Below are 26,293 nucleotides of genomic sequence, written 5' to 3'. Positions count from 1 at the left end.
TTTTTTTATGTTGCACGTCGTTAAGGGGAAAACGGAAGTGAGACTTCTGTTTCCTCTAACGATGTTGATGGCCTTTATCAGGTGTTTTTTTTTGGGGCGGGAGACCCCCCTAGCCCCTTTTTCTTTTCGCCCGTATTTTTTTTCGGGGGGGGGGAGACCCCCCGCACCCTCTTTTTCACGAAGATCCTTAACCACACATGCCTTTACTACGTATCTCGTAGTAAAGGTATACGTGGTAAAGGCTATTCGTGTTAACCACGCATGCGTTGTAATGCATGCGTGGTTAATGTTATGTGTGACGGCTGCGTTGTAGTGGCCGTTTCGCGTCTGCGATGGTCTCCCCATTCTCTCTCTTTAGCCCAGGTGCACCTGTACATGAGGCCAATTACTGCCACCAATCCTGGTGGGGGAAGGGCAAGGGCAGTGGCTGAGGTTGTTGTACCCTAGGAGTCATATCTCACAGCACTACCGCCACAGAGTATTTAATCAGGACCGCTATAGCACACGTGCAGTTACAACGTGTTCTTAAATTAGTGCTTGGGTACCAGCACCATTAAGCGTCTGCCACCAGGGTAGGCAGGAGCTATGGCTTTCAATACAGGGAAAAAGCAGAGTATTCAGGCTGCATTCCCTGCATATCCAATGCACAGAGGAAGTACCTTCTTTCATTGCTGTTGCCCCTTGCAGAAAATTGAATGGAATGCACAGGACATCACTCAACATGCACAACCCTAGTGGATATTAGCCAACTAGCAGTCAATGAGAATGCAGCATTGTTATACTAGCTCAGGGATGAATCATCAATTCTTGATCACTAGTATATGTTCCACATTAGCAGGGGTGTCCTTAGGCATGTGCAAGCTGTGCACCTGCACAGGGCCACCAAAACCCAGGGGCCGTCACGCCATTATATGTCCTTAATATAATGATCCTCTGAGGATGGATACATATTTGCATGGCCTCCGCGCTCTGCCCCGCCCGGACCCCCTCTTCCGGGGCCTCCTACCTACGCTCCCTGCCCAGGGCCGCCATGAGCCTAGAGCCGCCCCTGACATTAGCCTTATACTGGCATCATTTCTCAGCAGGGCTGCCATATATTTTTTAATCCAGGGGTAAACACATAGTCTAACTGGTATTCACAGACTTATATTTGACAATAACAAAAAACAATGACCAGCAACACGAGGTTAACTGGCTGGCACAAACTCCAGACATCCTTGCAAGTCCGAGCTCGACTTGGATGGGTAATAACCTTGAAAATACACAAATTCCCAGCGCATAGGTCTGTTGGCAGCCCTCATAAAAACACTGTTGTTTATAGGCACCTGCTCCACCACAGGGCAACTGAGGGATGGGATTTGAAAGTTCAGTAGTGTGTAACTGTTCCAAGCCACAGCTTGAGCGCCATCAGTAGAAGACATAAAGAGAACGGCTCCCGAGGAACCCGGGCACAGCGTGAACTGTTTGCCGCAGAGTTATAGCTGTGGGTGAAATTGGATGTGCCCAAAGCCCCAAGGCTGGAAGAAATAAAAAACATTTTAAACGGAGTGCAGGATTCATATTCCTCACTCTCTTCCAATAAATACATCTCTGACAATATGTTCTGTAAACAGTGGTTCCACTTGGAGTCGATTGTCTTTGTGTAACATATTCCAAAATGGCCTATTTGTCTTCTCCGAGCCGGTCTCTGGTCACCTGGTTTTTAAACTTTAAAAGCCCCCAGGCCAGCCTGGGTAGCAGCAGGTAGTAGATTTACTTGTCTGCAAGCTTCCCGCCTGTGTCTCACAGTATCTTAAGGCTTACTGAAGTTAGATGAAATATGAGGCACAACTTTGTCTGTGCTATTTTAACAAATATACTTTTGTTGACATTTAATGAGAAGTGGAGAAATGTGGCTCACTGGTTAGAGGAGGCAGACCCTGAAGCAGAGGTCAGACCCGGGACCAGGGTTCAATTCCCGACGGTCTTGAGCCCAAATTTCCACGGACTTGATAATTCTCGCTTCAGTGCCTACTCGAATCACAGGTTCACACTATGCAACTCTGGGCAATAGCTTGCTTAATCTCCACTATGGCCCCCCCGCGGCGGGATGCCTGCCTTTCACCTTGGGGATTCCCAGTAGGGATTATCTCACAGGGAAAAAGCCAGGACGGGTTCCCAAAGCAAGCGCCTTGAGACCTTGCGGTGATAAGGGGCTATATAAGAACATTTGACATTCTCATGGAGGTGTCAAGACAGTTTGCCAACTACATAATTTCTTGCGACAAACATCATTTGTCACCATATTAATCAAAAACACGTATCCAGGAATTTTGAGAACTTGGAGCGCCTCAACCAGCACCTGCAGAGGAGATGTCTCAACATTGCACCTCAGTCTGAACCCAGCCTGGTTGGACATGAGGTGAACCGACTAGGAGATGAGTATTTCTACTCAGCCAGCTGCAACTTTCCTAAAACATTTACAGAGAAAGGGAAGTTTGATATAGGGCAGAGTTGTTCATATTCAGGTGGATCTAAGTTGATATTTTCAGCGTCATCGTGATTAAAGCAGATTTAAGGGTGAATTTGAAGACATGTTAACCCAGACAGGCATTTATATATGTATGAGAGTAAATGCAATAGCTTGAGCTCAAGTATTAAGGGCCATATGTATGAACATATTTTCCCATAGACACAGAATGGGTACAACCCTTTGATACATCTGGCCCTAAGTTGGTTGGTAGGGCATTATCAGTGCCTGAAGAAGTCTTGATTGATTGTATGACTTGGAGGAGGGTAGGAAGGTTGAGAAGTTTATAAGAGGACCAGGACACAATGGTGCACTGCTTTAGTTGTCTAAATGGGGGTTGATGATTTAGTTGTATAAGACTGTGGCTATTTCTGAAATTATTTTCGTGGAATGGAATATGGCTGATTTCTTGGTGGGGCTGCTACAATCTTGACAATTCCAAACAAAGCTCCTAGTTGGGAAGGCAAATTCATTGAAGATCTTTCTTTGGTCTTTAAGAGCATATCGATTCTGGAGTTTGATAATATCGCATAATTGTTTTCATTTTGAATCTAGGTGCATTCATTTGGTGGGGCTACAATGTTCCAGAGGAATAATTTATCCTAGATATGGTAGTTCACCATACAGATTTGTAGGAAATCAGTGGTGGGTACATGCTTCAGAGTTTTGCACTCACTGAAAAAGTTCCTTCCTACAACTACTCTCTCTGCAAAAAGTAGTCATTCATTCAGGCTCTTAATACATCAAGACTTGACTATGGTAATGTGCTTTACCTGGGCCTGCCGGAATATGTCCTAGAGAGATTGCAGGTGGTGCAGAAGGCAGCAGCCCGCCTCCTTTACAAACTGCACATGAGAGTGCATATATTCCCACATTTGAGAGGTCAGCACGGGCTTTTGATTAGGTAACTTAGGGCCAGATGTAGGTAATCCCTGATTACCGATTCTTAAATACCGAATCATACCGATTCGGTATTTAAGAACTGGCAATCGGGATGTAGGTATTTTTAACGATTTTATTACCGAATCGGTAAGATTCGGTAATTACCGAATCGGTATTTACAGATTCTGTAATTGCCATTGATTCCTATGGGCCTTGAGGCCCATAGGAATCAATGTCATACCGATTTGGTAAAATTACCGAATTTACAAGGGGGACCGGTGTCACTTTGACACCCTGTTGCGCCCCTGATTCTGGCTTGTGTGCCATGTGACACACATACATGCCCTTAGGCCACAGATGTGCATGTACACAGAAATTCATTATTTACCACCAACTATTATTTGGTGGTAAATAACGAATTCCTCAGTGCCACCTACATCTGGATTTACAGAATCGGTAAATTTACCGATTCGGTATTTTTCCAAATCGGTAAATATACCGAATCTGTAACTTTACCGATTCTGTAAATTTAGGCCCCCTACATCTCAAACTCCAAATACCGGTCGGTAATGGCCGAAACCGGCCGTTACCGACCGGTATTTGGTGACCTACATCTGGCCTAAACTGTGTTCAAGGTGCTGGCGCTGACACATGGGGCCATATATCAATCTGGGGCTGTGTACCTCAGACCCAGGTTCAGCTTCGATTCTCCTACCCAAAATCTGAGATCTGGCAATATGTACTGGCTGTGATTCCTAGAATACGGAAGACTAGACCGGAGGCCGATCTTTGGAATTTCTGGGTGCCACCACTTGGAACCAGCTCCAGTTTAATTTGCACGCAAATGCCAATCAAATAGCCTTTAAAAAAAGGCTGAAATGTGGCTTTTTAATCAGGTTTGAACGATGGCTGTCTAACTTCTGACCTCTGGCTACTGAGATGGGACACTCTGTTGAGCAGCTGTGAGCATTATAAGTCTAATTTAATTTGTTCATTCATTTAGATTTGTAGGGTCCTATATTGACTCTGATGTTTCAGAGTCAAAAAATAGAGGTGTGAGGCCTGGTGGGGGTGCAGTGAAGGTGATGTTGCTCGACTGCCTTTGTAGAACCTTAGAAGGTTTGACCGGATTTTGACAGACAAAGAGAGAAGCAAATATTTTTTGATGATATTACTGTGTGGATAGATCATTCAAGAGCAGCAGGAGATCTTGCTATGGTCATGTTCTCAGATCGAATTATTTGGTCAAGTGTGGGGCCTTTCCCCTTTGTAAAGAATGTTGTGTCTGCTTCAAGAGCTTTACAAATCTGTTTTTAATAAGTTATAGGGAGGTCTCTCAAGAAGATATTAACAGCATATTGCATTGACTCTGATGTTATTGTGTTGTTCATTTGGTAGACAAATTAAGCACTGTGACCTCACGTCTGGTCAATGTTGTGAACGCTGAAGATTAGACTTGAAAAAGATGCAGGCTTGAACTCCAGTGATAAAAGAGAGAGCTCCATAAACGATATGCAGAATTTGATGGATGAAAGGGATCGCTGACTAGATGAAAGGAATGGAAATAAGTCAGTTAGAACATAAATTAATATTCTAAAGAACTTGCGGAAGGCCATCCTCTAAGAATCTTAATTTATTACTGAGTACCCTTCGGGTATCACGATCTCGTTCCCTTTGGGGAAAACCGTAATGCGTTAATAAATAAGAGGTTGAAATGATACAGTTATGACATTCCCGCAAATTGGGTGATGTCTTTGGAATTAAAATAACTAATGTCCCACACATTTTGGCACTTTGGCTCAGCATTTGGTGGACATTCATGAACATTTAATATCCAGGACCAACATGGTTTAGAGGACTGGGACAAGAATATTATGAAAGAGATAGCTTCATAAGGACCTCCAAGACACCACTTGGGGATATTACTCACTCCAAAAAAGGCCAGCAGCAGGGTCCGGGCAGGTCCAGTTGGAGCTGGTCAGCTGGGCAGTTGCAGGGAGAAGGGCTTCTGGAATCTTGTTATGTCTAGGCCTAGGTGGTGTTCGCAGAGTTCCGCTATGCAGAACTCCGCAAAGTGACCAAAAGACTCTGCCACACTATGCGGCGTTCTGTAAGTGGTGGTGTGCGTTGGGACGAGCCGTTCGCACAGATTTTTAGGGCTAGGTGTTTTTTCTGCGCGAATGGCACCAAGCGAAGTGCAAGAGGGCGCTGCTTTTTTCTGCTGTTCGAGTAGATGTTCTACTCGAGCGGCAGCTTCCACAACATGAATGGAAGTTTTCTCAACACGAGTGGTAGTGAACATCCAGTATTAAGAAATCCCACCAGATTCGGGGGCTGCGGTGGTCCCTTGACTGGGAGGACCGCATATCCCTATATGCAGACAATATTTTGTTGTATTTGGCCTCCCCGCATAGTTCTCTCATTGTGGTTTGTGATGCCCTTGCCTCTTTTGGGCATAACTCTGGCCTCTCTATCAACTGGAACAAATTGGTCTTATTTGTGCTGAAGGGTGATCCTCCTGTGCCTCCTGGGAGTTGTCCTATACAGGTTAGTGTAGAAGGATTTAAATATCTCTGGATTTTTGTATCTCTAGATCCGTCGATTAGGTATTCTCTCAACCTTCTGTCCCCTCTTCTTCGACTCAGAAGTGATATATCCAATTGGAAGAAGCTCCCTCTCTCTTTATTGGGCAGATCGGCATTGTTTAAAATGATGGCCCTTCCGTGGTTTCTCTACGACTTACAAAACTCCTTGGCGGTGGTGCCCTCGAGTTATTTCCATGAAATTGAGAGTCTACAGCGGAGTCTGCTGTGGGAGGGGAGGCCACGTATTGCATTGCATAAGTTGACTCTTTCATGGTACGATGGTGGCATTGCCCTCCCTGGATGTCAAACGATATTATTGGGCGATCCATTTGGCAGCAATTAATCACTGTAAGTATGGCCGGGTTGACGATCCCGGCTACGCAATGGACAAGTGGTTGCTCCCCGGCAACAATTATAATAGAGCCTTATATTCTCGACCTAATAGTGTACAGTTGACGGGGCCTACTAAGCATTCCGTACACGTGTGGCATTGGGCGACGGACTCCATGGGTTGGAAAAATAGGTTGACTATGGCCACCCCGCTGTGGGACTCTGAGATCCTTGGCAAGCTATGGAAGATGAAAGGCTTTGATAGGTGGGAACTTATTGGTATCTCCTCAATTAGAGATATTTGGGGGAAGGGGGAGATTAAATCATTTGAAGCGATGCAGAAAGAATATAAGCTCGCACCCTCCGAATACTTCCGGTATGGACAAGTTTGTCATTCTCTCCTGTCACTGTTATCCGGTGGTGCTGAGCCCTTGGAGCCCTCCCCTCTGGAAGACAGAATACTGGACGGTCATTTACCTGATAAGACAATCTCTCTCATATATAAGAAATTGATTAACCATAGGACAGACTCTCTTGGGCCACTGAGGGACAAGTGGATACAAGTTGGAATTGAATTAGATGATGAAGACTGGCAGTTAGCTCTGTCCTCTCCCAGAGAGGTTGTGATCCCGGTTCGCCTCCGATTGGTCCAGTTAAAGATTTTACACAGAATTTTCCTAACGGGTCCTAGATTGGTACACATGGGTCTCTCGGAATTGGGACTTTGTAAATGGAACTGTGGCATTGTTGGTACCTTTATACATATTATTTGGGAGTGTGAATTCATTAGTGCATATTGGCGTAGTATTCATAACACAATTTGGGGAGGTGCTTGCGGTCTCCCTTTCCCCGGAGGCGAGGAGATGCTTGCTTAATATATGGGAACCCAATGATTTAAACAACTTACAGATGCAGTGGGTCACCTTTGGCTATATGATTGCTAAACGTGATATCGCACAGTTGTGGGGTGAGGAGCGGGCCCCCTCCCTTGAGGGGTGGGAAAATAATTTAGATTGGTGTATGTTCAGGGAGAAGACTACATATATTGCTAGGGGGCGCCCTCGAAAATGGTCACAGATCTGGGGACCTTGGAATAGCTACAGGGGAGAAATTTGTACGCCGCCCTTAGAGGTTGTATCTGTTGATTCCCCCCTCCGCGAAGTTCCGACATTTTTCTTGAACTTGGTTTATCCTGTCATCCCAGGACGCTTGCTCAGCTACCGTAATTGACCCACTGTAATGTTTTATATGCTGATGTTTGTTTTAAAAAAAAGAAATATAAAAAAAAGAAACCCCACCAGGAGGTGGTCGGGAGTAAGACTTTCCTCGCTCGTGCTTTCCAACTTAACGCTGGTGAGCATGAGCGAGGAAAAACACAGCTCTGCTATGCAGAGCAGAGGTTTTCCAAAACTCCACGCAATATGCAGAGCGCAGAGTGGTAAAAACTCCGCGAACAGAGTGGAATTTCACACACAGGCCTAGTTGTGTCTCTCCAGCATTAACATAAGTTCAACCAACTGACCCTTGGGGGGGACTTCTGGGGCCCTGGGTTCAAGGCAAACAGGTCCTGTCCTCCTTCAGGTTTTAGACAGCAGGGCAGTCCTTCTTCTGATCTTCACAGGTCTAGGAGTGTTCTTAGGAAATCTCTGTGCCAGCCTGATGGTTAAGCCTTTGTTCACGTCCTAAATACGTTCTGGCAGTTCCTCCCCTCCCACTGGGTTTGGTGCCAGCCTGACTGAGAGATAAAAGGGAGGCAGGCCTACGTGTGAGCTACATCTGCAAATAACAAGGTAAGCATCCTTTGAAGCTCAGAAAAGAGATGTTCAAGGCAGGAATCCCCCTCCCCATGTTTGTAGCGATACATTTAATACATTGATATAATTAGTATAATGTAAAAAAAATATTTCTATTAATTGTTTTACAATATACATATTGTAACATAATTAATACATACAATACCAGCACAATAAAATCATAGAAATGTAAATAATTGAATAAGAACAATTATATTCATTAATGTAGGCAAAAAATAAAATATAAAAAATTGAAAAATCCCAAAAACATATTTACGAAAAATACTACAAACAGTAAAATAAATGTAAAATAAAAAAACAATAATTCTACAAAATGTATTTAACCAATAATATGAAAACTCTTAAAGTCTAATACCATTAAATATACTAATTACACTCTAGTGTACGCTGCAGTAAGGAAAGTGGTGGACTTGGAGAGGTTAGATTTACTATTCCTCCTCCAGTCATCTCAAATAGGGAAAGTGTTGGATTTCGGAGGAGTTAGATTTACTATTTATACTCCAGTCAGTGCAATAGTAGAAAAAGCGTTAGACTTCAGAGGGGTGAACGTTACTATTCCCACTCCAAACAGTGCAAGAGTAGGGAAAGTGTTGGACCTTGGGTGTATGAAATTCACCATTCCCACTGCAGTCTGCAGCAAGAAGGAAAATAATTATTATCAATTAATAAATAATTGTTATTAAAATATAATTAATTTGTCACCTTGTACCCATACAAACCTAATAGTCCACACCTAAAATATAACATCAATTAAAATTATCCATAACTTGCATATTTAAAAAAATGAAATAATTAAGAATTAGTAACTATTTGTATTACTTAATTAACTTCCCACAGTAGACCCCTACAAACCTAGCATCACACAACTAAAACTAAATGAAATTGATTAACTATTCCACAATTTACATATTTAAAATCCACTTAAGGAGTTTATTTACAAATAGTTAATTAATTATTACTTAATTAAATTCTGATCTTATACCCCTACAAACCGAGCAGCCCGCATCTAAAATATAAGCAAAATTAATCAGTATTTCATATTTTACAGAATTAAAAATCTATTGAATAATTCCTTAACAATTAATAATACATTTATTAATTATTACTTAATCAACTTCCCACTCTAAAGCCCCTAAAAACGTACAATCCTGCAAATCAAAAATATATAAGTAAAATAAATGAGTATTCCATATGTTACATAATTTAAAATCAATTAAATAATTAGCAATTAATGATAAACTGCTAATTAATAATTAATTATCCTCCCAGCCTACACCCCAACAAACCTAGCTGTGCACAAGTAAAAAAGTATAAGTAAAATACAAATAAAATAAATGAGTATTCCGGATATTATATAATTAATGATGAAATAATTTATTGTTAATTAATTATTACTTAATTAACTTCCCACCCTCTACCCCTACACGCCTTACAACCTGAAAATAAAGCAGTATTGCATACATTGCATAATAAATATCAATATGATAATTAATTACAATGTATTAAATAATGCTTAATTATTTATTACCATATTAACCCCTTCACCGCGGCGCGAATTCCGCCGCGGCGCGGGGGGGCTAGAGGGTGTGCCCCTTCGGTGCTCATGGCGGCTCCACGCCATCATGAGTCACAGGCGGCATGTGCTCATGACCTTGTGGTTCTGTCATGACCCCGCTCACTCATTAATTTGCCCGCTCAGCGGGGAATTATTGCCGCGTGGGTGGAGCGGCGGCGGCATGACGGAACCATGCCATCATGAGCACATGCCGCCCGTGACTCATGACGGCGTGGTTCCGTCATAAGCACTCATGGGGTTAACTTTCCAACCTATCTCCCTACAAACCCAAAGCCCACTACAACACTATAAAGTACTGTTAAAAATGTATATAAATTTAAAATCAATAACATTTATATAAACATTAGTAACATATACAATTAATATATAAAAAAACACATTAAAATAATTAGAAAACAATATTTAACCACTATATTAGTGAAAATTATAATAAAAAAATCATTATTATTTTCAACAATATTACTTAACTCAAAAAACGATATTCTTTGCAATGTGACATTTGTGTGTCATGATATTTAATTTCTAATATATGTTCCTCCTGATATTTGTTTAATAATATTTTGCCCAAATACCTCAAATTAAGGTCCCAAATGATTTGGGAGGGTACATATGTGTCTAACTGTCAATAAACCTCAGCACAACAGGTGATTTAAACAATGACAAGTGACAAAAAACCTTTTACAGTGCCCACTACAATGCCTTCCTGGGCTACAGAAAAAACAAACAAAAGGGCATCTGAAAGCCTCACTTGTGAGGCACTACAACAGGAACTTGCCTCAGGGCAAACAGCGATGGATGTTATGGTCGAGCGTCTGACAGCCAGGATGACATCCACCACTTCAGTTGGCATATCGAAAGCAGGCAATTGCCACTGCTCAATCTCCACATGTGGAGCTGTAAGCTGTGGAGCTCTGGTTCAAGAGCCCTGCTGTGCAGAGCCAGAGGGTTCTACAAAGTGGTAATCTTATTGGAGAACAGACTCTCATGCCCAAGAGTTCCAGATACCACACTCTCCTGGCCCCATCCAGGGACACTTCTCTCGTGCCCCGATTCTGAAGAAGTCGTGGGGGAGTCTCCACACTCGTGGTAGAGATCCCGCGGTCATAGGGGAGTCTCCACATTCATGACTTCTTCAGAATCAGGGCAGGAGAGATAGTGGCAGGAAAGTGTACTGGAGTCCCTTGATCCATTCTAGCCAGTATGATCCTCCTAATGGGTGTTCTCAATGGACCTCCAACATGCAAAATTGTTGACACTGCTTCTTCTTGACTTTGGTGAAAAGATGCAACCAGGGCTCTCCACACAGGTTGAATAAGCCCTGTACCACCACAGGTTGTAGACACTACTCGTGATCTGCCAAACAACGGCTGCTCAGTTTGTTTGCTCTGGCATTCAGAGAACTAAGAAGATGTTCTAGCACTCCAAACACATTCAGAGAAGCAAAACACTTGGCACCCAACCCAGGAACCCATAACAGTGGTGTTGTCCATAAGAACTGCATCATCAAGATGGAGATATCAGGAGAGCCTTCATGGCTAGACGGTTAAGGTGGAGCCATGTTTCGATGGTAGACCAGAGTCCTCTAATCTCGACCTCCACCAGGTGACCTCTAAGCATGACAGAGATGCAACCGTCAACACCGTCAGCTCTGAGTGGAGAAGGAGAGGTACCAGCCTGCAGCAAGACAAAATGCAATCAGTAAGCCACCGCTGCATCTTTTGAGCCATCTCAACTGAGTCCTGCAGAGTGTCAGATAGACAGGCTTGACGCCGGACCCACTGGGACCCTAGGTTCCACTGCATGAGTCGAATGTGCCACCTAGTGTAGTTGACAAGAAGGATGCATGAGGTTAAGAGGTAAAGAATCCTCAGAGCAACATTCACCGGGATTTAAGATTGAGCCGAAAATTTCTGGATTATAGCTCAAATGTTCCAGACTCATTGCAGCAGAGAAAAACCCTTGAAAACCACTGTGTCCAGGTTTTCCTCAATACCTCAATATTTGGTAGCCTCTGTGATGGAATCAGGTGGGACTGTGGCTCTTGTATGGTGTTGTCCAAACATTTTGGGAGTCCTGCAATTGTCAGGAAGTTATCCGTGATTGACTGCATGCAGTAAGAGCACCTTCAGCGATTAGTAATTAAGATACAGGGATTCAAGAAGCCCTGACCTCCAAATATAGGGAAACTAAATTTTGTGAATACTAGAAAGGTGTTTGTAAGGCTGAAGGGGGTAACGCAAACTGAAAGTGCTCCAATCGCACGCATATCAAAATGCACGCCCTGCAGGTCTGAAGACAGCATCCAGTCTCTCGGGTCCAGGGTAGAAATACTCTGAGTCAATGTGAGCATTTTGAATTTGTCCTTCAGCAGGAAATGTTCAGGGGTCAGAGGAATTAGATGGACATGATTTCTTGAGATGAAGAATTAAGAGGATTAACAACTCCCACATTTTTTAGAATCCAGTACCTGCTCTAAGGCAGCACTGGGAGAGCAATAAAGATACCCCCTACAGTAGGATGGACAGATCCCATTCCTAAATCTGTTCTGATACAGGAAAATATTCAGTGAATCAGAGAGAACATGTGTGCAGTAGTCGTTTTAGAACAATTTGCAAAACCCATCTGTGAGACATGATAAATCGCTGACCTGAGAATAAGTTTTTTAATTCTGCCCTCATCCCTGCCGGCATGAACCACTGAGGACAAACTAAAGAGGTTTGTTGTCCATTGTAGCAGAGTAAGAAGAATTGGACGACTGGTGCTCTGTCTGATGGTCCTGCATCGGAGGCCTAAATGGACAGAGCAGTGTACTCTATCACTAGCAAGAAGGAAGTTAGTGCCAACATGCCAACCACCTGGAATAGCCCCAACATTTTGGGAACTAGTGGGGAAATTGCTTTGCAAAGTACAAGGAAGACCCTGTAGCTCTGCTATCTTTAAATCATTGCAGAGCAGAGTCCACCTTCTCTCCAAAGAGGTGCAACTAATTAAAGGGCATTTCAATTCACAATGCCTGCGCATAGCCAGAAAATCTGGTTATCTCATCAATGCATGCTTGTAAAGCACAACACTGGCATTCACTGCCCTGCCAATGCAGTCCATGGTATCCAAGTCTGTGTTGATGACATACTTTGCTGCACCATGGCCGTCATGGATTATCTGAGACAAAGAGGCCCTAAGGTCCTTCGGAACTGTCAGCTAGATCTCTCTGGCCATATCCGAAAGGATATGTGTATATCAGTCCAACAGACAAACTGCGTTTACAGATCTCAGTGCCAGGCTGGCAGAAGAAAATATTTGCTTGCCAAAGGCATCAATTCTGTTGGATTCTCTATCCGTGGGATTTGTCTGAAATAATTTAGGATTCACCTTATTGGACAATGTTTGTATAATGAGATTCTCTGGAGTGCTTAATGAGAACATCTGGGACAGTTGGTGCAGTCCAATGATGCCTGCGGATGAAGCCTATTCAATATGATTCTCTGGAATAGGGTGCTTGATGAGAACATCTGGGTCACTTGGTGCCATCCTGCATCGCCTGGCCACCTGCTGACTAACAGGTGGGCAAAAACATGTTTTTGACTGGGCCTGGGTGAAATATATGTTATGCTGGAAAAATGTCTGGAATTTTGAGTTATGCTCAACACACAAAGGGGCATATTACCAACGATTAGCGATATTTATCACTAACGAGGATTAGCAACGAATTTGTTATCGCTAAGCATCGCCGGAAATTATCGCAGAGATAACTTGCTATTAGCAAGGTTTATCTCAGAAGTGATAAAAATCCTCGCGCTAACTGCCAAATGAGAGATTATCGCTGGAAAACCAACGATAATCTCTCGAAGTTTGGCGTTAGCTTGATGATAGGGGCTCACAAACTTAGCCATGATATCCACCTTCCATAGGATATCATGGCTAAGTCAGGAAAATACCAGGTGTAAAAAAAGCAGCGCTAACTGCGGTTAGCGCTGCTTTTTTTTATCACTTACAGGGTTAGCGAAATCCTTGATAATAGGAGAATTGTCGCTTAACAACATTTCTCCTATTATTTTTCTCTGGAACGCCCCCATTGCATCTTATTAGAGATGCAAGGGGAAGCTTAGAGAAAAAGGGTGCTAACATGCGAATTTGCGTGTTAGCACCCTGTTGCTGATAGGGAGATAATTTTATCTCCGCTTTCTTGGCTTTTAAAGCCAAAAAAGCGGAGATAAATCCCTTGATAATATGCCCCGAAGTTCTTAAAATATTGCCATTATGTCACTGTGTAATTACGCGTCATGGGAAAACAGAATGCAAGCAACCTTTGTTGTGCTTTTGTTTTGTTATACCTCAGGTCAAAAATTGACACAACTGCATTTTGCACAAAAATACAGAGCGAAATGACAAGATTAGCATTTTATGTAATTTCGCCTCATTTTGTCAAAATTCCAAATAATTAGGCGAAAGCAAATTATGCAAATTTCCCACAGCCCTAGTTTTGACCCAATAACTATCAAAATATTTGTGAGGGCATCATTAAATGGAAGCAAGTACTCTGATGTTGCAGGCCGAGGCTGCAACATTTCTGTCAAAATATTTGTCTCAGTCCCAATGGAGGGCCGCTGTAAGTCAGACTGAATCACCACTGAAAATGAAGGACTTTCTTCCATGAGTCGCCATTGTGGCAACACAAGCTCTGTTTGAGATGAGGCATCAACTCCCAGAGTGAGCATGTTGTGCCATGCAGGAGCTAGAGTGCCTGATTTTCAGTTGCCTCTGCCTGCCTAGTCCCAGCATCCATGGAAATCTGACGCTTGCGGCTGTACATCCATTGCAGGCCTTGGGGTGATGGAGCTGTGAACCTCGCCTCTAACTTCATGAGGTTTAAATTAGGAGATCAAAAACATTCTCATTTTATGGATGCTGTAAGGTGGGCATGTATTTTAATCTGTAGAGGAACAATCTCTCAAACAGAAGTGAGGGTGAAATATTGTCATGCAGAAAAATGTAATTGCAAATCCACCAAGAAACCTCTCTTACATGTCAACAAGGGTAGTAAAAAATTAAAACGCTGCTGACGTCATTGAGAAAAAATCAACTTCATGAAATTACAACATTGCTATTTTTCTTGCAGTTACGTCTGTACCAACTTCTCCCGTGTGTTTCAAAATTTGGCTGCAGTATTTTTATAGCGTTACTTTGTTTTTCCCGCAAAATAAATTCTTGAATTAAAATATCAAAAACGAGTGAATTTGTAGATTTAGGGCCAGATGTACGACCATTGGATTTAGCGCCACGAAATTTGCGAAAAATTGCAAGGCGCTAAATCCAATATAGAACAGTGTCAGAGACACTGTAGCGATTCCCAATGGGGGTCGCAAAATGCGAGGCTCATCAATATTCATGAGCCACTCGTAATTTGCGACCCCATTGGGAATGGACAGCCTCACGGGGGAGTGGCCCACTGGGGTCTGCAGACCACAATGTCTATGACTGCTTTTCAATAAATCAGTTTTTTTTTTTTTAAATCAGCCGTTTTCTTTAAAGGAAAACGGGATGCATTTAAAAAATGAAACGTTTTCGTTTAATTTTTTAAGGGCAGGTAGTGGTCCCTGGGACCACTGCCTCCCCTTAAAAAATATTTCCCCCTGCATTTCCAAAGGGGAAGGGGTCCCCTATGGACCCCTTCCCGTTTGCGAGTGCTTTACCACCCTTCTGAGAAGGGTGTTAAACTGCAATTGTTTTGCGACCACAATTGCGGATGCAAAAAAGTCATACATACCTGGAGGACTCGCTATTAGGAAGGGATGCCCTTGGAACGCGACTCGCAAAACAGGAATAGTACGTGGCCAACTCGTTTTTTGTGCTCTCACAAAGGGATCAGAAACCCCTCTGCGACCACAAAATACGGTCGTACATCTGGCCTTTACTGACTAATAAGCATTCTATAAACATTAAAAGGCATACCTTTCTCCCGAATTACCTGTGATTTTGTCCTGGAATTGCAGCAAATCCTTACAACTGAAATTGTATTCACTTAGAGAAGCTTTAATATAAAACTAGTTGTAGTCAATGGCATTTGTAAACACACTCAGGCAACAATAAAGTGATCAGATGTGCTTGTCATGAGATCAGATAGTGTTAACCAACCTTGTACTTACTAGTTGGTTTACAATGCATATAAAATATGGCATGGCAGTTTGTAAAAGTGAAACATTCACCCTAAATTCACCACCAAGACTGTAATTGCACAAACCATATATGCAAAGTAACAATCCTAGGCAATCAGCATGATCAATAGTACATAGGTAGCACAGTAAGTACAAAAAAATATGCAGTATATAGAGAAAGTAGGCAAAAGAATATATAACCCCAAAGTGCAAATGTATCCAATTTTTAATAAAAAATTAGTTTAAAATCAAATCACATAATTCATTACAATACAAAAAATTATTTTATAGTGTACAATCATAAAATGTTTTAAAGGAACAAGTGGCAGATAAATCACAATTTTGTATCCAAACCATATACTAACTTGTTCCATTGACTTTTTACGCCTGGTGCTTCACTGCAGTATGACGCATGAGTGGAAACAGCAGCATTTCCAAGCACACAGCACAGCCAAGAACCTTTGCATTAAGCTGCCTGCTGCTTTTCCTGGCTTTTATGGATCAGATAGCATTTTGCTACTGAGATATTTTATTTTATTGCCTTCTAGGGAGTGTGCCAAACAAGTGTTCCTATTGATTTGCACATTACATATATTAGTAATAAAACAACATCTCTGTAAACCAATTGTAAAATCAATATTAATTGGTACCAAAATATCACAAGTCGCTGAATTACAATTAAAGAAGGTGGCTTTAAAATCTTTAGCGTCTTACTGATGATTCGAGCCTTCTGCACAGAGCAATGGGAAAAGGCTAAATAAATGGGATAAAAATAACCTTGGATTGTTATTGGTGGAAACAGTAAATATTCTTCTGCTATGGGCTCTGGTATCCAATACTCTTGCAAGAGAAAAGCTTATAGAAGCGGTCAGTAAGTGTGGTTCCCTCGCTGTGCGTGCTAGATTTTTTTTAGATTTTATTCCAAAAAGTAAATTAGTCTACTGAGGGAATACAGCTGTATAATAGCTGTATAATAGTACCAGTGAAATAACAGTGAAAATAATAAATTAAACAAATGACATGCACGCCAATGGCCTCATTTTGTGTCCTACGCAAACGGTGAGAAATGCTTTCTAAACCAGTTAAGCTTATTTTAGCGTCTGTGACAATGTGAAGTTTTCTGGTAAAACCGCCAGTGTGTGATGTCCTCACAGAATGCAAGAACCGTTACACATTCCCACCAGTAAAAGAAGGGTGAATAGTGATACATCCACTGGAGCAATCGTTCTCACATTTGTGAAAGTTAGAGCTATTGTAAATGATAATGTTTTTATGTATGTTTATTTGTTTACAGTGTAGTTTATGTGTTTTGTTTGTAGTGGTGGTATGTGTTTTATATTGGAATGTAGGCGAGGTGTGGCGCAGCGGACAGGGCAGCTGACTCCAGAGCGCAGGGCTCACGGTTCAATCACTGGCGGCAGCTCAGCTCAGCACCGGGTGACTCTGGGCAATAGCTCACTTAACCCCTTCCGTGCGAGGCATATTCCCCCGCTGTGTTGGGGGAGGGGGGAACCGCGCAGCGCCCCGGTGCTCATGACAAGCTCAGCTCGTCATGAGGCACCGTGCTCCTGTGCTCATGACGAGCTTGACCACACCCGTTTCAAAAGAACGCTCAGCACAGCAGAGGAATTATCCCCGCGTGTGAGAGTTCTAACGGTCATGTCGAGCTCAGCTCATCATGAGCACCACGCCTAATGACGAGCTGAGCTCGTCATGAGCATGCAAGGGGTTAATCTCCCAGCTTCCCAGTGCCTTGAGGTCCTTAAGGGGTGAGTAGTTTACAATTACTGGATTTTGGATTTTGTAAGTGCCCAATGACTGATTGGCCGACCCTCTCGGACTGGCTAAACAGTCATGTGTACTTTGCATGTTCACCACCCAGGCTGCATTACAACCTGAGTGGAGAACATACCCAGGCTCCCATTCCCGGTCTGAGCACCGAATCACAGCGCTCAGACTAATCCCAACGCTACATTGCAGCATTGTAATTAGTCAGGGGAGCCTGTTCCAGGCTGGGAGAGGCACGACAAGAAGATGGAGGAGAGAAGCGGCGATGACGGAGCAGAGAAGCGGCAAAGAGGTAATGCTTTTTTTCATTTATTTTGCAACACCCGCTCTCCTCACCCCTCCGTCACCCCTGATCCATGCCGGTTTCCACTGGATGTGGAGAAAGGACACTGGTGAGATTAGTTGAAAAAGTTTGTACAAAAGAGTGAAAGAAGGGTGGAGAATGTTGAAAACTTATAAAGAAGCTGTGTTTGTATAGTTAGATGACACAGTAAGCAGAGTATGGAAGTGTGTGTGAGAGGTGCTAATGTTTAGAATTGTTTTGTGGATGAGACTGTGTCGATAGACTTGAAGTGAACAAATCTGAGAAATTATGGATTAGTGTGTGAGAGTGTGAGGTAGTGTTGTGAGAGATAGAGGAAGTAGTTTAAGAGTTAATTAGATGGTGATGGAGGTGAAATCGCAATGAAATGGTGAAAGTTGAAAGTAGAAATACAACAAATCGAGGCGCCGATCAAGATGGCTGCCTAGAGTGGTTCCTGCGTCAGCCCGGGATGTTTCTACGCAAATATGCTCTTTTCACGGTGTTATTCTGGCAGGCACCTTCTTCTGCCATAAACCGGAATACTTCCTGCATCCAGTGAAGCCGCTTGTTATTCTCCGCTGTTGCCGGCTGGCCGAGTGAGCGCTGAGACGCGTTCTCTTCAGAAGAGCTGCCGCCTTTCCCGCCGAGAATGCTCTCCATGTGAGGAGGGTGATGCGCCTGTCCCCATCGTGCTGCTCCTGCTCCTTGCCCATATTGCAGGTATTTACGGGCATTTTTGCAGCGCTGCTTTCAATAGCTTGTCACCAGCGAAGCTATTTACTTATTCAGCTACTTTTTTCACGCTGTTGCTATTAATGCATTTCCTCTGAAGACATCACTCTGACTGGAATGCCAGCAACCACATGCGCCATGACCTGCTTCTCTACAAGGGCTGCCCTCTAATAGATGCTTATCTTTCTTGAGGTCACCTCGATGCCTTTCTTATTTGGAGATGCACTCTAAGTCTGCTCATGCAATGTTTTAGATCTGCTTTTGAAGACTACAGCTACTAACATGGCCTGCAATGGTTCCTGACTTTTTCATCATCATTTTATTTCTGGATTAAGTTTCACTGCTCTCTCCTTTCCAAGTTCTACCATGTTCAACGCAGCATAACTCTCTCTGTGGATGCCTTGGTGACAGCCTTTTTTCCTATCATATAGCTTTGGAGTATTGACTTGTTATCTCTGCTTTATTTGGCATTGTTGTTCCTTCTATCAATTACTCCTGTATTTTGCCACCTGACTTCTCTTTTACACAAGTGTTTGTGCAACGCATTTGCTGCTTTATTATATTCCAATATATTCAACATCTCTGGCTGTCTATGGTTTGTTTGCATAAACCAAAATTTGTTTTCACATCCTCTACAGCAGCCCAAGTACCCCTTTTTCCAGTGTCGCAACCTATTAGCATCTCACCAATGGCGGGAGCCACGCCTAACCGTTCTTCTGCTCCTCAACCCTCTTCTAGCAAAACTTCTTCTCCTACTTCCTCATCAAAACGTTTGAAACAAGACCCTCCTTCTCCTGATAAACCTGCCTCTCCTATTCTATGGAACTAATTTTGGAAGAAATTAGAGCATTGCGGCCGTTTATAGAGGACACCAACAAGGATATGCAACTCCTGAAAGAAAAGTGGTCAGCTCTGGATACCCGAATTACTTCTGTGGAACAGCAAGTTTCGGAGGTGCAAACAAATTCGCAATGCATTTCTTCTCTGGAAAAGTCTGTTATATCCCTTCAACAACATACTGAGGACTTGGAAAATAGAAATAGAAGAAATAACCTCCGTATTTACAACCTTCCAGAATCCCTTGAGGGAGATGATCCTGTGACTTTCTTTACGTCCTTTCTTCCGAAGCTCCTGGATATGCCACCTTCCACCTCTCTTAGCATACAAAGAGCTCACAGGCTTGGTCTGCGTTCCACCACTTCCACTAAACCTTGTGGAGTTATTCTTCTCTTTCTGAAATATCAAGATTTGCTGTTGGTTCTCTCAGCAGCCAGATCTAAGAGGCAGGTTTCCTGGCTTGGCCAGAGGGTCTTCTTATCCCAGGATGTATCCAATGCTACTGCTTCCCGTAGGAAGGAATTTCTGTCTTTGCCTCCTCCTCTTCGCTCCCTTGGAGCTCGATATGGATTGTTTCATCCCTGTGTTTTCAAGGTCACCTATCAAAATCGAACATGGTCCTTTCAAGATCCTGGAGAACTCAAGAACTTCATTCAGCTTCATTCTAATGGCGGCATGGTTACTTCTACACCTCCCACTGGTTGACTTCTGTGTTATTAGTATTTGTTATCGCTTCTGATCTCTTTATTATAATGTTCTAGTTGCTGTTCCTTTATTTGTGTATTCATGTAATCTCTTGGAATTGTTTATAATCGGTTATGTTTGTCTTTATTGCTTGTCTCATCCACTTTGTATTTGTTTATAACATTTTTCTTTATTCCCTTCCACAGTGTCATGCCGTTTACCCTGTACTTCATGTAAATCCCTTATTGTTCTTTTCACGTCTTGGTTTGATCGGAATCCTGCTCTTCGTACGGTTCATCTTGTTTTGTGTCACCACTTCCCTACTCCCCTTGTGTATCTCCCCATCAGGTATGTTGTCTACAGTCGTCCTTTTGGATATGTACTGTCTCTTCTTTTTTTCCCTTTTTTCCCTCTAGTCTTCTTCTCTCGCTTTCTTCCTTTCTTCCTTTTTATATTCTGTTCCATTCTTGCTGAAGGGGTGCTATCTTCATTTCCTCTCTAGATTCTCCTCTCTCTCAAGTTTATGATGTATATTTATTGCACTGCTCTTTCTGTTTTATTCGTCTTTTCCCTATTTGATATCTATTTCTTTTTTCAAGGTGTTTATTGTTCTTTTTCTCTATTCCTGTTCGCTTTTCTCTTTTGCAAGATGTTTTTCACATGTCTTCTGGATTTTCCTACCATGTTTGCAATGCTCCTGTTTTTCGAGTTTTATTTATCATATTTACCCTGGTTTACAATTTAGAGTTATTTCATGGAATGTAAAAGGTTTTATTAATCCCATTAAAAGACAGAAGGTACTCTCCCACTTATCTTCCTATACCCCTGATATTGTACTTTTGCAAGTGACTCATCTCAATGATGTTGAATCCCTTAAATTGAAAAGGAGTTGGGTGGGTAAAGTTTTATTTTCACCAACAGATAACAAAAAGAATGGGGTTGCCATTTTGGTTCATAAAAAGCTCAAATGTAAAGTTTTGTTGGAGGAAAAGGATTCGAAAGGTTGCTGGATTTTGGCTAAATTACTGCTTAATTCTATTCCTTTAACTGTGTTCAATGTTTATGGTCCTACCCAACCTGAATGTTTTGGCCGGTCATCACGAACAAATGCACACAGCACAAAGAGGATTTCTTCCTCTTAGGTGGTGATTGTAATCAAATTGTTGATCCGTTTCTGGACCGTAAGTTTACTGTTCACTTGTTCCCCACGAGCCCCACAAACAATTTCTGGACACTATTTCTCAAACTAATCTTTCGGACTCCTGGAGACTCACGCATCCAGACACTCTTGATTATTCATTTTTCTCACACCCTCATGCGTACTCCTCTAGACTGGACTACAATTTTCTCTCTCAACTTCTTACTCAGAATCTTATATCTTCCTCTATTGAGCCTATTGTAATTTCAGATCACGCTCCCATTATTACGGATATTGATCTGCTCCCCCCTCACCCCAAGTCCTCCCGGTGGCGCTTCAACTCTTCATTCCTAACCGATCCTAACTTCTCCTCTTCCTTTCGTCCTTTCACCAATAATTTCTTTCTCACCAACTCTACCCCTGATATTCTTCCCCATACTCTTTGGGACTCTTTCAAAGCTAGGGCAAGAGGATTTATTATCGACTTTGTTTCTCGGAAAAAGAAACAATTTCTTCAGAAACGGAAATCTTCTCTCGTTCATATAAAAAAGTTGGAACATCAATTCTATACCTCTTCTGCTAAATGCATGTCACCAGATCTTCTATGCGCCAAAATTTCCTTTAACAAACTTTCTACGTGTAATGCCTCTTCTATTCTTCTTCGGAGTACTGCACGGTATTACGGTGATCGTAATAAATCTGGCAAACTTTTGGCTAACTATCTTAAAGCCCGCAAGGAACGCACTGGGATTGAATCTATTTTCTCAGCGGATAATACTCTCCTTCATGAGACCGACAACATTCTTGACCAATTCCAACTTTTTTACCAGCAGCTTTACACTCCAGAATCTCTTCCTTCCTCCGCTACGATTCATTTCTACTTTGAGAAACTTCCTAGACCTTCTACACCTCATCTTAATTTTGCCTCCCTTGATCTTGATCTTACTCTTCACAAACTTTCTGCAGCACTCTCTTCCCTTACTAAAGGTAAAACTCCTGGGCCTGATGGTTTTCCAGTGGAATTCTATTTAAATTTTTCTGATCTTCTTCTACCCAGATTATTAACTCTTTTTCAATCTTTTGCTTCTGAGGGTTCTGCTGCAGGCACTTTTCAAGATGCGACCATCTGTTTGATTCCAAAAGAGGGTAGGGACCCGAAGTTTTACAAAAAATATCGCCCTATATCGTTAGTTAATGTTGACTATAAACTCTTCGCCAAATTACTTGCTTTACGATTGGATTCTTTTATGCCACATCTCATCGGCAAAGAACAATGTGGCTTTATCAAAGGTAGGCTTACTTCTGACAACTCTCGCCTTTTTCTCAATGTCCTACATAAAGCTTCCTCTTTGTCGTTCCCCTTGGCTGCCATTTCAGTTGATGCTGAGAAAGCTTTTGATCGGGTAGACTGGTCCTTTTTGCTTCTCTCACTTGGCATGGTTTTGGTCCCAAATTTATATCTCTTGTATCTTTATTATATTCCTCTCCCAAAGCATCTGTTCTTGTTAATGGTCATCTCTCTGCCTCTTTCACTCTTCGAAGAGGCGTTCGTCAAGATTGTCCTCTTTCTCCGCTTCTTTTTGTTTTGGCTCTTGAACCCTTCTTGTCCCCCATTCGCCAGAATACTTCTATTTCTTGTTTTCCCTATGGCAAAAACCAGTTAAAACTCTCTGCATACGCTGATGATATCCTCTTGTTCATTTCAGACCCGGAGTCCTCCATTCCTCCTTTATTAGCCGAATTTGATGAGTTTTCCCTTGTATCTGGTTATAAGATTAATTCGGATAAGACAGAAATTCTCCCTTTGACGAAGTTCTGTCTTCCTCATCTTTTCTCTTCTACAGGTTTTTCCTGGAATAGCACCAAGATTAAATATCTTGGGATTTGGTTCTCTAACTCTATCACTTCCTCTATCAAATTAAATATGTCCGCTGTCCTCTCGCGTATTGACCAATTATTCTCCTCTTAGAATCCGCTTTTTCTTTCATGGAGCGGTAGGTTAGACTTTATTAAAATGATGATTGCTCCTATTCTTATCTACACGCTTTCTATGCTACCTGTCCATATTCCTGCTCTCTATTTCAAACGTCTCGACTCCTCCATCTCAAAATTTCATTGGAAAGGTAAAAAGTCCAGAATCTCTCTCTCTTCTCTCTGCAGACCCAAGTCCAATGGTGGTGTTAATTTTCCTGACTTCCGTCTATATCATAAATCCTTCTCCCTTCGTCAAGCCTCACGTTGGCTTTCACGTGAAACCTCCCCTTTTTCTCCTCTCTGGCTCTCGATTGAACATACCTTTCTGTCCCCTTTTTCCTTTGAAGAGCTTATCCGATTTACCTTGAAATCCCCTTATGAATCCTTCCCGTTATTCAAACATACTTCTTCCCTTCTGCAACCTTTATTCTCATTTTCATCTATCTCCCGTGATTCCTTTCTACAACAGCCCTTCTGGTACAATTCGTTTATTCTCATCAATAATAGACCTATGTGTTGGTCCTCTTGGAGACAAAAGGGTATTATATGGGTTTATCAGATCTTTGATGGTATTACCCCTTGTTCGTTTCCGCTTTTTCAACTTCAATTTTCTTGCCTTCATTCCTTCTTGCATAAATATACTATTCTTATGGCAGTGATTCTCGAGCGTTATTACTCTCTGTCTCCTACGCAATCCCTCGCTCCTCCTTCTTCTCTCTTGCCGTTGCTTTCTACTCTTCCTAAAGCCTCTCTTGTATACACATTTTTTTCTGCACCTAACCGGATCGCCCTAAATCTAAAATTGAACTTTCCTTGGAAGCTGACCTAGGTTGTGTTTGGCCCACTTCCCTTTGGGATAAACTCTGGCTCAAATCTCTGAGGGTTTCTCGCTCTGCTTCTCTCACTCAGTCTCTCTTCTTTCTGTATCATAGACTTTATCTTTCTTTTCTCTCCCTTTCTCGTTTCTCCTCTTCTTCTGATTCTACCTGTTGGACTTGTAATTCCTCTGATGCTGATCTTTTACACATGTTCTTTTATTGTCCTATGGTTTCTACTCTTTGGAAACAGGTTTGGCAGTGCATCTCTCAGATTTTTTCACTATCTATTCCATACTCACCTTCTATTCTTTTCCTAGGTAGTCTCTCAGATGTGTTCACTTTACCATCACATTCTTGTGGTCTCTTTGACCTTATGCTTGCACTCGCTTTTCAACATATCTCTTCCAATTGGAAATCCCTGCGAAATGTCTCCATGCAACATTGGTGGAATTCTATTTGCCACTTTCATAGACTTGATGTTTCCTTTGCCTCCTCCTGTAAACATCCTCGTAATGTTGAGCTTTATTTGCTTCCCCTCACTGTTTATTTAGATCATTTAGCTGCAAAAAGGAAACCGTTACTAATCAATTCTGCAAATTTGAAACCCCCCTTAAATGACTTACTCTCTGTTGTACCTATATTTCATTGTATTTACCTTTTCATGAAGGTATTCCAATGTTTATTAAGTTATTTATAGTTTTCGCAGATTGCCTTTATCGCCTTTACCCCTTTATTGCATTTATGATTTTCTTTTTCTTTCTTTCTCCATCTTGCTTTCTCCCCCTTTCTCTCTTTTCTCCCCCACTCTTTCCCTTTAAAATTGCATAAAGTGCTTTCTTTGCTCTAATTTTGACATTAGGAATGTTTTGCTTTTTACTTACTCATATATTTGGTATCTCCCTTCCTTTTGTCAGCTGTTACCTTTTATTATATTATTAAAGCTCTTCAAACATAAAAAAAGAAAAACAACAAATCGAAGATCTTTAAGACAAAGATCTCAAAGGAAAACCATCAGCTCCAAGACCCCTGGCTTCAAAGCCCTTGTAAATGCAAATGTAAAAAAAACTTATAAAGCGCGGCTTACACCGGACGGTTTCTTGGCGCTGTTCACTAGGTCAGTGAGAGACGTAGAGGGGAGGTGAGAAGTGCTTATGTGTAGATACTACGGAAAAGGTGAGTTTTAAGGAGAGATCTAAAGTGAGGGTAGGATGGGGAAAGTGTAAGTTCCAGCTGGAGAGAGTTCCAGAGTGAGGGAGCCAGAAAAGAGAATCTGAGACCTCCGTGTTTTTTGCGCCTAAACCGAGGTATCTGAAGGAGCGCATGATGAGAGGATCGGAGGTGTCTGGAAGGGGCATAAGGGTGCAGAAGGGAGGAAATGAAGGAGGGACCGATGCCGGCCAAGGATTTATGGGTCAAGCAGCCCAGTTTGAACTTACAACGCTCCGATACAGGAAGCTAATGAAGGGGTTTAAGCAGAGGGCGGACGTGGTGATGTTTGGGTTGATGATAGATCAGGTGAGCTGCCTGATTCTGAATCAGCTGTAGTCTTTTGATTTGATATTGTGGGATACCTGCATACAGGGCGTTGGCGTAGTCAATCCGGGAGATGACTAAAGCCAACAGCGCCAAGGTGAGGGCTTCGGTGGTCAGAAAATTCGCTATTTTCCGAATCTTCCTAAGCTGGAAAAAGCAGGAGGACACCGTAGCACTGACCTGATGTTTCATGGAAAGATCATGTGAGATGTAGACCCCCAGGCTTTTCACCCTGTCAGCAGGACAGGGAGAGGGGCCAAGGGAAAGGGGCCAAAAGGTAGAATTCCAGGGATTGGATGGGCCTCCGACAAGAACAAGCTCCGTCTTGTCGGGATTAAGTTTAAGATGTGGCAGAGAGTAGACTGGAAATCCTGAGCCGATTCATCCGACGAGTCGAGATTGAAAACGAGCTGAATGTCGTCTGCATAATTAAATGCAGTGACATTCCTTCCCCGGAGGGAGCGGATCAGGGGGGTGAGGTACAAATTAAAAAGAAGTGGGGATAAGGACGAACCCTGCGGCACACCGCAGGTGAGCTTCATCCTGTCCGCCGAAAATTGGGAAAGTCGAACGGATTGATGGCGGTTCGTCAGGAAGGAACGGACCCAGTCAAGGGCCGTCCCACTGATGCCCGCCT

Source organism: Lissotriton helveticus, chromosome 5_1 (assembly GCF_964261635.1).
Source record: "Lissotriton helveticus chromosome 5_1, aLisHel1.1, whole genome shotgun sequence".
In the NCBI taxonomy this organism is placed as follows: domain Eukaryota; kingdom Metazoa; phylum Chordata; class Amphibia; order Caudata; family Salamandridae; genus Lissotriton; species Lissotriton helveticus.
The sequence above is the reverse complement of the archived record's forward strand: the minus strand, read 5'-3'. Positions refer to the sequence as shown.